At 45.1% G+C, this 6,200-nt stretch overlaps 1 pseudogene; it reads right to left on the bottom strand.

The window, feature by feature from the left end:
- Nucleotides 1–2,567: 2,567 nt before the first annotated feature.
- LOC102858050 lies at nt 2,568–3,439 on the bottom strand (annotated as a pseudogene).
- Between the last annotated feature and the right edge of the window lie 2,761 nt (nt 3,440–6,200).

Consider the following 6,200-nt stretch of genomic DNA (forward strand, 5'->3'; position numbering starts at 1 on the left):
ATGAAAGGCACCCAAGCTTCGAGGACTCTCCTTCATAGGGTCGCTATGAGTCTCCTGCAACTCAACAGCACTTAACAACAACAACAATCTTCAAACTTACCTTCTGAGAATGGTACTATAATCCCCATTTCCCAGGTGAGAAAGATGGCTTGTGACATTGAAAGCATACCCACAAATGAACAAATGAACCAGATTTTGAACTTAGGTGTGCTTGACCTCCAAGCTCATAACGCTAACCATGTGTTTTACAGCCTCCTGGTTGGGACCCTTCCAAGAAGGATCATCAAAACAGCCCTGGGTTGAGAGTTAGTGTGCTCCTAATAACAGCCAGCTCTGGTCCTAATGCACCTTGTAATATTGGTCCTGTTTCACTTTTCTGACGCCACAGAACTTCACAATACAACTAGAAGAGAGACATTTTTCTTTACATAATATCCTGCAGCTCTAAGTTACATTTCTATTGCTAGTTGAAAATGAAAGGAGCTCTGGTGGCCTAGAGATAAGGAGTTACTGCCAACCCAAAGGCACGTGATTCAGATCGACCACCTTTGCAGTGAGAAAAACATGGACAATCCCTGCTTATGTGATTTACTGCCTCTGAAAATCTCCTGAGTGGTCAGCTATGAGTTGGTTCTGACTCAACAGCACAGAACAACAACCAGCTCAAAATGAACAAGAACTCTCTTGATTATAACTACTGTTATAATTGTATGCTATAATGTTGTTAGGTGGTGAATGTCCCACCACCTGAGGATTTCAAAGGGAGAAACCTAAAGGTCTAGAGTGCTTCTCAACCACTTTTCCATCTTAAAACACCACCCACCTCCATCAGGAACAAGGGATCTTCAGTCCAGCGAAGGCATTACTGAGAAAAATCCCCAGATGCTCTGAAGGCCGAAAGATGGCCCATCTCTTTCTGCAAGGATTTAGCCTAGATCCTGTTGCCCCAATCACCATGAGAGCCACCAGGTGGGAAGGATGAACTTCAGAATGTCTACTTTTCCCATAATGAGAATACTTTTTAAACTAATAACTTTGGTTCATTTGGTTCAATTATTTTTTAGTGAAAGGATAACAACTTATTCCAAGGGTGGCAAGTAAACTGAATGTCAGAAGGAAGTTCTCTGTGGGCTTCTCACAAGCTCTATCTCCAAATCCCCAAAAGGATTTCCACTTGCAGTGTGTTGGCATGATTAGTACTCTAATTTTTGTTATATCATTGTTAAGTGCTGCTGAGTTGATTATGACTCATAGTAACCCTGTAAACAGCAGATCCAAACTTTGCCCTATCCTGTGCCATCCTCACAGTCTCCACCATGCTCAAACTCATTGCTACCATCTCTGTGTCAAACAGCCTCTCCTTCTTGCAGGTATATCACTGTTACTGTGTGCAGGTAGGTGGAGTGCATTAAATCAAGATCTAATACAAGGAGTCAGCAAAGAGAGTGACTCAGTCAGTTTCTGATTACAGTCAGGAAATAGTCTCTGTGTAGTGCAACCAGCATTTCCTTTGTCTTGGAGCAAATTCAGAGGAAGGTGAGGTCATTCTGATGATCGGTTTCACACAGTTCTCTGTGCCTCCGAGGTGAAGTTGTACATGAGGCTGGCGTACTGTGTGGTAGTGGAATTGTCCATGACACTCTTGATGGGAGGCCTTCTATGTTCCCAGGATAATTCCCTGCATATGCCTTCTGGCTCTCAAGTCAGTCAGGGTTTCTTCCACCTCTGTCTCCTCTGGAGCTGTGGTGGGGCTGGAGACACATACTTAAAGGATTCAGACACGTAACACATGTTAAACTTCTAGGAAATGCTTTCTTTATTGTTATCATCCAACAAGGCCCAGGATAATAGGTTGCTGACATTGTGGGCCAGCTTCCCCCTTTCTCTCTTAATGTTTTTGTGGGCTGTTGTTCTTTGGGGTTTTTTAAAAAGCTTTTGTAACTGTTATTAAATGTTGTATGTGTTTGTTTCCAGTTTTGTTTTTGTTTTCAGGGACAAGACAACATTTATTTGGATAATACTCATAGGCTAGCATCATCTCCATTCCCCAGAGTCTTTGGGAAAGTGATAGGAAACAAAAAATCCTAATATCTTTTCTTCCTCATCTTAACATTCTTCCTTCAACACAGTCTTAACACATGGTAACAGTAGCTCCTGTCCTCAGACCCAGTGTCCTCAGCCAGAGCACCTGGGGCACAGCAAGGGCCTTATGGCTTCAGCGTCACAATTCCTCATCCCACTGGGGACCGATGAGACACTGTGGTGGCAATGGGAGGCTGAAGCAGACCACCTGAAGGGCACTCACTCTCTTGACAACAGGTGGGCCTGTGGCATACACAGCCGTTTCTCCTAACTCCCCAATGTAGTGGCTGTATCAGTAGCCTCTCTCTGGTGAGGTTTCTGAAGCCTCCGGGTGGGTCCACAGTCTCTAGGTCAGTGGAGTCACTAAGGCAGTGTTTCTGTTTGGCCCCTAAAGGACATGATCTTACTCCAGGAGAGGGAGGTAAAGCAGCCCAGGGCAGAAACTAAGGCGGTAGGAGATCACACCCTCCTCTGGCCTCGTGTGGTCAGGACTTGAGCCCCATCTTGGCCATCATCTCTTCACAGACTGTCCAGATCATCGCTGCCATTGGAGTTCTGTGGAGGGCCTGGGGCACCCCGCTTTGAATGAAACCACACAACCTATAATCTTTATAAGTCAGTATGACCGCTTGACCAGTCCACCAGAACGTCACAGGGGCAATCTGCCTATGAGTCTTGTTCACATCTGCAGGCTGAGTTACCTGCGAGGCCAGAATATCAGCAAATCCTCCACAGATGAAACTCACAAAGGGAATAGGACTGCATCCCACTGGTCTTTGGGCACCATGTTATTGGTCTGGTGTAAAACATTAGGTAGAGTCCAGAAAAGGGCACATCTGGAAGCAGAGTCGCTGTCACGCCACTGAAGATTCTGCGGCGACCCTCGTGGTGATAGAGGCTCTTCAAGGCCAAGCAGATGCACTTTCATAGTGTGTCTTGAGTGATGGGCAATGTGCAGACCGCCGAGCGTGAGCCCACCCCCAGTACGACTGACTCCAGGGCGCCTGCAGGGGATGACCGCACAGGAAGCACTGATTTAGGGAGCAGAGCGTGCCAAAGTAGATCCAACACCAGGGACACATCTCACAATGGAAGGAGACATCCCTTTCCAAAGGCCCAGAAGACTCCGTGTGAACCACCTTCACGATCACAGCGAACATCCCCACACGGCTTGGTCCTTGGGCTGAGGGCTGGGGAGCCTGGAGGCTTCCAGAGGTTGGAAGAGGAGCATAGAGCAGGTCTCCCTGATGGCGCCACACACGAATGCTTTGATTGCTGGGTAACATAAGCATCTCCACTGGTCTTCGACATCTTGAGGTTTCAGCAGTGTAGACCGGGGCCTTGACTCCTCAGTCATCAGAGACCAGGCCCAGGAGTGCGCTGGGCTAGGGGCACCAGCCTGGGGGGGGGGGGTGCAAGCTCTGTCTTCGGGACCCCACAGGGAAGGGATAAGATGGTGATAGCTGGGCGACATGTTTTTAACCAGGGCTACTTAGTCTGTGCTCATCAAAGGCCAAGTGGAGGGTCCCGACCTGCACATCTGGAGTGGGGTGGGGGGAACGTCGCTCTGGGGCACCTCGAGCCTGCATGCAGGGGCCCCTCGTCACTAGTCACTTGCTCCACTGATGTCTCGTCTCTGACCTCCCCATATGTGTTTGTTGTTGTTGCATACTCTTGAGTCAGTCAGAACCAACTCACAGCTGACCCTCCAGCGGGTTTTCAGAGACGGTTAATAACACAAGAGGAGATTGCCCATCATCCTAGTCCCTAGTGGAGCAGCTGGCAGATTCAAACCATGTACCTTTAGGAATGCAGTGCAGCTTCTTGCCACTAGACCACCAGATGTCATATATGTTAAAGCATGTATATAATTGGATAGCCTGCCATGATAACTCTCTCTGCTGCCCATTCTAGGATCGCCTGACTGGCAGGCCCAAGCACACCATCTTGTGCCATCATCCTAGCCCATGTGAACTGGTGGTGGTTGAGAGAGGTCACCACATGGAGATAAGAAGGTTCAGACAGTCTCTCAGAAGCTAGCAGATCCCTCTCCAGCCTTCACAATGACAACAGGCCCAGCCAAGCCCTTGTCCAAGCTGCATGCATCTCTTGCAACACCCCTTCATCTACGTTGGCTTGCCCTCTCACCTGGGCCTAGAGGACATGAAAGAGAAAGCTCTCCAATGCCCGGAGATTGTCTTTCCCCTGCTTTTCTGTGTGACTTCAAGTGATTTCCTCAAGTCTATTTTAAGTTTTCTTAACCTGTAAACCCCTCTCTTCAATTGAAATCTTACCTAGAATCCAGTATGTGGCAGTTCAAGTGGCTGGGTGCTCGACTATTATTCAAAAGCTTAAAAATTAAAACTTGCCTCGAATAAAGAAAAAAAAAAACCACAAAAACTCGCCTCGAGGCACTTCAGAAGACAGGCTTGGTGACCTGCTTCCAAATGGTCACAGCCCTAAAACTCCTATGCAGTGGCTTTATGCTGCTCACACAGGATTCCCACGAGTCGGAATAGATTCAATGGGAATAAACAACAACTGTAGTGTAACATGTGAAATCAATGAATGAGGAGTTTCTCTGATTGAAACCAGATGGAGAATAGACTTCTACACCCCAGTTCAGGGACTCCTGAGAGAGCCTCAGGGGTTAGCTGAAGTGCTATTCACCTTCAATTCCAAGTGAATAATCATAAAACAATCGAACATATTGGAACATATTCGAACCTAATGCACAAGGCACTAAGCTAAGGGCTTAATTTTCTCATTTAATCCTCATCATAAATCTTTAAGCTAATTCTTTCACATACCAGGAACTGTTAGCTGCCCACCAACCTCTATCACCTGTTCCTCTAATTAAAACTCAGACACATGGAAGGCAGTTTGGCATTTCCTCAATAAGTTTAACATAGAAATCTCATATAACCAAGCCATTCCACTGTTGAGAATATACCCCAAGTACGTCATAGATATGTACACCTATGTTCATAGCAGTGTTATTCACAATAGCAAGAAAATGGAAACAATCTAAATGTCCATCACTAAGTGAATGGATAAAAAAACTGGAGTATAGTCATGCAATGGAATACTATGCAGCACTAAAGAACAACAAAGTATATAAAATATGTAAAGTAAGACACAACGTGGGAGAGTCTAGAGAGCATTGTTGTTGTTGTTATATGCTGTCAAGTCGTTTGAGACTCATAGTGCACCTATTTACAACATCCCTATCTTAAACCCTGCTCTATCCTGTGACAATCTTATTGTCTCAGACACACCTACCACCATTATCCCAGTAACTGAATCAATCCATCTCATAGAGGGAAATAACTCAATCTCAAAGGGACAAATACTGTATAAGACGGCCATTATGACTGATAATGGGGGAGTATTTGAGGAGGAGGAGAAAAACAGAAATGGAATGGGAAGACAAAGAACTCTGCAAGGACAAGGGAGGATCAACCTGCGAAGAACTGAGATAAAGACAACACCATTATTGAAATTAGCAATTGGAACAAGGTATATGTGAATGTTTAATCAATGATGATTCATTTTCTAAAACACAACGTATAGGAATGACTATGAAACATAATGTGAATGAAAGACCATGTGAAACACAATGTACATGAATTGTGTGTGCAAACCAATATAAAATTTTCTTTAAAAAAACAATAAAACATATATATATACTGTTTAAGGGAACTTCTGGTGGCCTAGTGGCAAAAAGCTTCACTTGAAAGCACTCGGTTCGAGGCCACCAGTTGCTCCGCAGGAGAAGGATGGGCAATCTCATCCCTTGCAATTAACTGTTTTAGAAATTCAACCACAGGGTCATCTCCGGTCATTTCTGACTCGAGGGTACACAACAACCACCATCATTCACTTTTATACAATTATTCATATACATTGTTTCATGTTGTTTTATGTACACTTTCTTTTGTACCATAATTTCTGTACATTGTGTTTTATAGAATTAATTATTATTGATCTAACCCTCCAGTGGGTTTCGAAAGGCAGTTAATCTCATGGAAGGATGTTACCCATCTACCGCTTATCGTCAGGGTTGCAGCACAGCTTCTTGCCACTAGACAACCATAGCTCCCTGAAGGATGAGATAG

The sequence above is a fragment of the Elephantulus edwardii genome, unplaced genomic scaffold (assembly GCF_000299155.1).
Source record: "Elephantulus edwardii isolate Elephantulus edwardi_28Jun2011 unplaced genomic scaffold, EleEdw1.0 scaffold00049, whole genome shotgun sequence".
NCBI lineage: Eukaryota > Metazoa > Chordata > Mammalia > Macroscelidea > Macroscelididae > Elephantulus > Elephantulus edwardii.